Consider the following 7,824-nt stretch of genomic DNA (forward strand, 5'->3'; position numbering starts at 1 on the left):
TAATGGCCAGGTCCAGGGTGGTGCTGGCTCGTGGCTCAGCGTGCCTGTCACCCTGTGATCGACGCCCTGGACTGAGGAACTGGCTCTGTCAGATTGGCCTGTGGGCATATATATATTTGTGAGGCAGTTTCTTTCTTTTTTTTTTTTAAGATTTATTTATTTACTATATGTAAGTACACTGTAGCTGTCTTCAGACACACCAAAAGAGGGCATCAGATCTCATTTCAGGTGGTTGTGAGCCACCATGTGGTTGCTGGGATTTGAACTCTGGACCTTCAGAAGAGCAGTCAGGTGCTCTTACCCACTAAGCCATCTCACCAGCCCCTGTGAGGCAGTTTCTTGATGGCTAACTGACTTAGGAGAGTTCAATTCCCTGTGGGTGATGCAAGCCCAAGGCAGGTGGGCCTGAGCTGTGTAGAACAAGTACCTGAGCAGACCTGAGGGAGCAAGCAAGTGAGGAGTAGCACTCCTCAGGGGCCTCTGCTTCGAGCTTCTCGCCTTGAGAGTTCTTGCCTCGACTCCTTTTGGTGATGAACTGCACTGTGTCAGCTAAAGGTAAGCCCTTTCTTTCCTCTCCACGCTGCCTTTTTGGTTATAGTATTTATCGCAGACAAAACAGAACATGGAGGCAGATAAAGGTAACACAACATCCAAGAGCCACAGCCGAGAAGCTGTGCCCTGCCGTGTGCCCTGCCTTCCTTAGCACCAGGCCCAGGGAGCCTGAAGGGACATGGGGAATGGCGGCTAGGGAAGAGAAGTGCAAGGGGGTGGGTGGTGAGGAACGGTGGGAGGGGGTGCACACCGTGAGGAGGGGAGGGACTTCCTGGTAAGTCCAGCTCAGCCAGCTGAGCTGGGGTTGACTGGATGCAGACTGCCCCCCCCACCCTTGCCAGTCTCTTGGCTTGGTGGCCACAAGTGAGTCATACTCCCCGTGCCTCCCCGCCTCCCTTCCTGGTCCTCAGGCTCATGAGCCAAAGAAACAATGTGCGTCTGAGGTTGCAGGATCTGGGAGGAAGCCCTGATCAGGGTACGCAGGGATGGATCGGAACCACAGAGGTCTGAGGCCTGTACAAAGACTGAAGAACCAAGAGAAAGCAGAATCCACTCCCACCCAAGGTGGGCATGCCCCACCCCCATCCTCAGAGCCACTTCCCTGCAGCCTTCCTGTGACCTGATTGTCACCTTTCCGTTGGTCAAGCTCCCTCCTATCCCTGTAGCAACTGTCAGAAAGCCTCATCCTGGCTAGCCGGGGTCTGCTTCTGTTGTTACAGCCCCCCAAAGTCCTGGCTGGAATATCAGTAGGGGCTCCTCCTGTTCATCAGCCCACAACCACCAAGTTTCAAGAAGGAGCAGGCGGCACCCTTGGCTTTTCGGCCTTCTTGGAAAGAACCCTTCCTCCGGTGGTGCCGGTACAGACAGACAAAGGAAGTCCGCATCGGAGAGATGGTGCCTGGGAGGCAGCACCCTGTGCAGTCGGCAGGGAGGGTGCTCATGAGTGGGGTGGGGCTACATGTGTCAGAACTGCTGAGATGCCAGGCAGGATGTGATTAACATCGCACTGGGTGTGACAGCCACCCTGCCTGCCAGCCCCCAAGCCCATTGTTCGGCAGCCCGGCAGCCCCCTTTCCTTCACCCCACCCTGCTGCAGCATGCCCAGACTCTGCGTGTCAGGTCCCCTCTGCTCCCTACCCAGCATTTATCCATGGTGCCAGCCCCCTAAAAATAGCAGCTTGCCTGAAATGGAGGCCTAAGGCGAACTCCACAAGAGGAGACGGCCTCCCCCTGTGCCCTGGCCCAAGCCATTCGTGAGCTGTCTACCCTGAAGCTGAGCTGAGGGCCTGCCTTCGCACGCTGTTCTAAACAGAGGGAAAGCCAGCAGCAGGCTTCTGCTTATAGCCCAGGCGCCTGGCTCTGCTTTTGTCTTTCCAGGGATACTCTCCTCTTTCTGGGGCCCTCCATATCCCAGTGGGCTCAGCCTTGGTGTGAGAGAGGATGGAGGGAGACTGGCTGTGAGCAGACAGAGAGAGCTTGTAGTTATTGCACCTCATTGCCTCTGTCCCACCACTTGGTCCTGGAACCCTCTCTGACCACATGTCTCGTAGGCATCATTGAAAATAGCTGAAGACAGGGCTGGAGAGATGGCTCAGTGGGTAAGAGCACTGACTGCTCTTCCAAAGGTCCTGAGTTCAAATGCCAGCAACAACATGGTGGCTCACAACCACCCGTAATGAGACCTGACGCCCTCTTCTGGTGCGTCTGAAGACAGCTACAGTGTACTTATGTATAATTATAAATAAATCTTTGGGCCAGAGCTAGCAGGGCTGAGGAAGCCAGGCCTGGCAGAGCGAGCGGGGTTGACTGGAGCCCAACAACCACATGAAGGCTCACAACTATCTGTACAGCTACAGTGTACAAATATACATAAATAAATAAACCGTTAAAAGAGAAAGAAGGAGCCGGGCAGTGGTGGTGCAAGCCTTTAATCCCAGCACTCGGGAGGCAGAGGCAGGTGGATTTCTGAGTTCGAGGCCAGCCTGGTCTATAGAGTGAGTTCCAGGACAGCCAGGGCTACACAGAGAAACTCTGTCTCAGAAAACAAACAAACCAACAAAAAAAAAAAAAAAGAAAGAAAGAAAGAAGGAAGGAAAGGAAGGAAGAAAGAGAAAGGAAGAAAGAAAGAGAGAGAGAGAGGGAGAGAGAGAAAGCTGGAGAGATGGCTCAGTGGGTAGAGCACTGGCTGCTCTTGCAGAGGACTGGGTTCAATTCCCAGCACCCACATGGTGTGGCTCACAACTGTCAGTTACCCCACTCCTAGGGGAATTCAATGCCCTTTTCTGGTCTTCACAGTTGTGGCACACACACAAAATAATCTAGATGTATAAAATGATTAGCAAAAGAACCGGACATGGTGGCGCACTTGAGAGTCAGAGGCAGGCGGACCTCTGTGAAGAATGCTGGGAACTTGAGTGAGCTGTGGTGGTGTGACAAGGCTCAAGGAGTCAGTTCTGTGGTCTCTGGAAACCTCTCCTTTGTCTTGTCTTAGCCACTGTCACATGTCATTCCTACACTGAGTTGGTAACCCCACTATAAGGGGAGAAGAAGAAATGGCCGGGATGTGTCTCCTGAGATTCATTTTAAAACACCAGTGAGCCTGGAGGGTTGGTGTCCCCCGGAACTTGGGAGATGAGGCAGGAGGAGGAGTTTGAGGCTAGTCTGGGTTATGTGGTGAGCACCAGGGCAGTTCTCAAACACAAACAATAACCCAAAAAACTAGCCGGGCATGGTGGTGCACGCCTTTAATCCCAGCACTCGGGAGGCAGAGGTAGGTGGATTTCTGAGTTCAAGGCCAGTCTGGTCTACAAAGTGAGTTCTAGGATACCTATATATATATATATTTGGGGTTTTTCGACACAGGGTTTCTCTGTATAGCCCTGGCTGTCCTGGAACTCACTTTGTAGACTAGGCTGGCCTCGAACTCAGAAATCTGCCTGCTTCTGCCTCCTGAGTGCTGGGATTAAAGGGATATATATATATATATATATATATATATATATATATATGTATATATGTATATATTGGATTTATTTATTATTATACATAAGTATACTGTAGCTGTCTTCAGACACACACCAGAAGAGGGCATCAGATCCCATTACAGATGGTTGTGAGCCACCATGTGGTTGCTGGGATTTGAACTCAGGACCTTCGGAAGAGCAGTCAGTGCTCTTACTCACTGAGCCATCTTGCCAGCCCCCGGGAGTATATATTTTTTAAGATTAAAAAGAAAAGTGTTTGCTGTGGACATGACCATAAAGAAAAGTTCCCATGAGGTTTTTCACACGCTACCTGACTAGCAGTTAACCTGTTGGGGACATTTGGTGATGAGCAGCAAATCCTTGCCCCGTTACTAATGATGCATAGATGGTTCTAGAATGCTCATCCGATTTCTCCCAAGTTCTTATGCAGGGCGAAAAAGCACAACTGGGTGACATTTGAGAAAGGTAACCTGGATGGACAGCAAAGGAATCAAATCCCTTAAGTAAAAAGAAAAGTGGAGCGTTGAGGATGGAGATAGCTCAGCTGGTAAAGTGTTGGCTACGGAAGTGTGAGAGCCAGGATTTGAATTCATACTGGGCGTGGAGAAAGCCAGTCTTGGTGGTTTGTCCTCGTACTCCCAGCTCTAAGCTATAAATTAGAGGTTATAGCCATCCCATGATTGACACAAACTCAACAGACTGTTCTCTCTCTCCCTCTTTCTCTTTCTCTCTCACTTTTCCAGGCAGGGTTTCTCTGTGTGGCCTTGGCTGTCCTAGAACTCACTCTGTAGACCAGGCTGGCCTCGAACTCACAGTGATCTGCCTGTCTCTGCTTCGCAAGTGCTGGGATCAAACCGTGCGGTGCGTGCCATCACCACCTGGCTGGAGGCTGTTTCTTAAGAGCAGAGAAGATGATTGAAACGCCTGCTGTCAGCCATGCCGCTGGGATATGCTTGGTGACATAAAACAGTCCCTGTGACTTGAGCAGAGCCTCGGAAACACCAAGCAGGGAGCATCAGACAGAACACCAAGCACGGAGCATCAGACAGAGGTCAGGCAGTGTGGCAGAGCGAGGTAAAGGAGGTGTAGCAGCGCACACCAGGGCTAGGGCAGGCGCTGCAGTGGCTGCCGGCTAAGCAGCTTTTGCCCAAAGGAGCCACCGAGGGACAGCTGGGAGTCTTCCAAGAGCAGGCAGTGCGGACTCACTTCCTGGAACTCAGCTGAGACTCTTTCTCTAGGAGACCCCAGACGTTGTCCAAATAAACAAAAGGCTGCTGGGAAACGGCCGGCCAGGAGGTCAGGGAGGCTGGCGCAGCCGTGGGGAGGAGGCGGAAGTCAGTGTGGTTCTCGGGAGCCTGGGATTGTGGGCTGTGGGCTCTGTGGCTAGCAGCTGGCTCCTGGAGTCTAGGCTCTGCGCAACAAACAGCCCACATGCTGGCAGGCCCGGCCCAACCGCAGCAGCAGACTCAGGGGCTGGGCCACGGGGATCCATGGCTTGTACCAGGGTGAACACAGACTCTCATGTTTGTTCTTTAAAGCCTCCTGGCTCTTCAGCATCCTGTGAGGGCTACAGACTCATGAGCCTGAAGAAGAAACAGACTGGGATTTAGGAGGTGTCTCTTCATCCTGTACCAGCCTTGTAATCCTGAGGACCTGAATTTGATTTCCAGAACCACATAAAAATAAATAAATAACATAAGCTAGGTGGATTGGCTTACACTTGTAATCCTAGCACTGGGGAGGTAGAAACAGATAGATCCTTCAGGCTCTGTTTGACAGCGCGCCTAGCCTATCATGTCTCAACAGCAACAGAAAAGTCTGGAAGGTGCTTAAGGAATAATTTCTGGGGTTAACCTGTAGTCTCTAGAAGACAGGCAGGCAGGCAGGCAGGCAGACAGACAGACAAACACACAAAACAGGAGCCTTCACTGGATACAGATGCATCCAGTGAATACCTTCACAGAGGTTTTTGTCTGGACATCAGGAATGCCTTCAGCCACTCAAAAACAAAAAACAAAGAATAAAACAGCACTCACTTGTGTCTGTGATCAGCCAGGGCCTGTGGATATTGGGAAGACCTTTTCTTCATCACTCTCTCTTTACATCAAACTAGAACCAGACCTTCCCTGGATCTGCATGGCACATTTAGGACCAGGATTCTAAGGAGAGGCAGGGGCCAGGACTGCCCCCATAGTATTTGGATTCTGAAAGCCAAAGATCCCCTCAGCTACGTTTGACACCTGCAAACTGCCCAGAAGGGGGAGATGGCAGAAGGAAGGAGTCGCTCCTGTGTCCTAACACACCCATAAGACTGGATAAAGCCAATACCAAACATCATGCTAGCTAGTCTTTGTCTACCCGCAAGACCCGCCCAGAGCTTCAAGTCTCCTGTGAGCCTTTGTGTGTGTGTCTGAGCACACTACATGCCGTGTGCACAGGGTCTCCCGCCTGTGTGATTTCTGCCTCACTGGGGTGCAAGCTAGCCCCGCTTCCCACCTGTGTGATGTCCACCTCACCGTGGTGCAAGCTAGCCCTGCTTCATGGAAGCTGCTCCTGTAGCTTTCCCCTTGACTTTCTCCGAGGTGAGCGCCACACTGCCGTGGGATGCTCCTTTCTGGTGGTGCTGGGCAGGGACAAGTGGGAGAAGCCAGCCTTCCAGATGTGTCCTGCTTGCCCAGCTGTCTAGCAGATCCAGGGTATTGGGCCCATGTTTAGTTTATTGTACAGATGCCAGGATGGCTTGTTGTGACAAAGTGCAATGGTTCACTCAGGATTGTCTATAAACAGTTTGATTTGGATTTTCTCAACAGTGACTACACACACACTAGTGAGGTTTTTTTGTGCTGGGTTTTCTCTCTCTTTCTCCACTCCCCTACCCCCAAACACACACACATGCACACAGGTATATGCCACCCTGCCTAGCACACATTAGGTCTTTTCTGGTGTGAGGGGACAGTGTGGGCATGAAGGCTGGAGAGCCAGGGAGACCCTGACATCATGAATGTATTTCCGTATGTTCCCTAGTGGAGAGCTCGCATCCTCAAAAGAAGCCTGACAGGTGACCCCTGTGCTGGCCCCAGTGCTCTTCCTCTGGCTCACCGTGAGACTCAGGGGACTATCTGCCTCACCTGCAGCCCTACCACAGAGGGCTGGCCAGAGATCCCCCAACACTCAGCTCTTACCCCTCTTCGGGTGCTTCAGGTGGGCTGAAGTCCGTGAACTCTGTTTGTCCCTCTGGCAGCTTCTTGATGTCCTCTCCAGGCTGACCTGGTGACTTGGATGCCTTTGCTCCACAGCTTATGCATCTCTCGGGTCCCCTGGGAGAAGCAGTTGGGACGCCCCAGCTGCGGGGTCCATCGGTGAGATGTCTGTGTCTTAGACTTTTGCTGTAACTTTTTCAGTTTCTGTGTGTAACTTGTGTGTGTGTGTGTGTGTGTATTGCTGTAATAAATCACCCAGACAAAGCAACCTACAGGAGTTTACTCTGACTCATAGGTAAAGTGTACAGTCTATTCTGAAGACAGGGTAGCAGGGGTGTGGGGCAGCTGGTCCCATCACATCCACAGTCCAGAAGAAAGAGGTGAATGCTTGAATGCTGGTTCAGATGGCTTTCTCCATCTTAAACAGTCCAGGAGCCCTGCCTAGGGAATGCTTCTGCCCATAGTCAAGAAGCGCCTTCCCACATTAATTAATACACTCAAGATAATTCCACACAGGCATGCTCAGAGGCCTCCCTCCAAGGCGGCTCTAGATTTTGTCAAGTTGACAATGATACCAGCCCCCAGAGTCAGCAAATGAGACGGAAGCAGAAATCTGTTAAATTGTCTTTCAGGAGAAGAAAAAATAGGTTTGGTTTTACCTCCATAATGAGGCATTACACCTTTGTCCCCTGGTCCGGCACTGAAGGCACAACTTGTAAGAAAACATCCAAAGCCATGTGAACATTGTCTCTGACATAACTGACTGACACAGGGCTTCCTGCCTTATGAGAAAACAAACTTCATGTTTATGTCGCTATTCATTGTAGCCAATACACTGTAACATTGTAGCTGTTGTTGTACCTGTGATAAAACGCTTGGCTACAGTGGCTTTAAATGACTTAATGGATTTATTTGGACTAGAGTCCCATCTGTCACGGCATGGAGAACATGGAACAGAGCAGCTTACTGCTTGCTAAGGATGACCCTGAACTTCTAACCATCCTGCCTCCACCTTCTAAGTACCGGGACCATGCACTTGTGCCACCATATCTGATTTATGCAGAGCTGGGGGGTGGAACCTGTGGCTT

The 7,824-nt window shown here is 51.1% G+C and overlaps 1 non-coding gene across 1 annotated transcript; it reads left to right on the forward strand.

The window, feature by feature from the left end:
• Positions 1 to 3,761: 3,761 nt before the first annotated feature.
• LOC115031797 (small nucleolar RNA SNORA32) lies at positions 3,762 to 3,877 on the forward strand. Its single transcript, XR_003837459.1, has one exon. It is a non-coding gene; the product is annotated as a small nucleolar RNA SNORA32 (small nucleolar RNA).
• The last annotated feature ends 3,947 nt before the right edge of the window (positions 3,878 to 7,824 follow it).

The sequence above is a fragment of the Mus caroli genome, unplaced genomic scaffold, assembly GCF_978045245.1.
Source record: "Mus caroli unplaced genomic scaffold, Mus_caroli_1 scaffold_10, whole genome shotgun sequence".
Classification (NCBI taxonomy): Eukaryota; Metazoa; Chordata; class Mammalia; order Rodentia; family Muridae; genus Mus; species Mus caroli.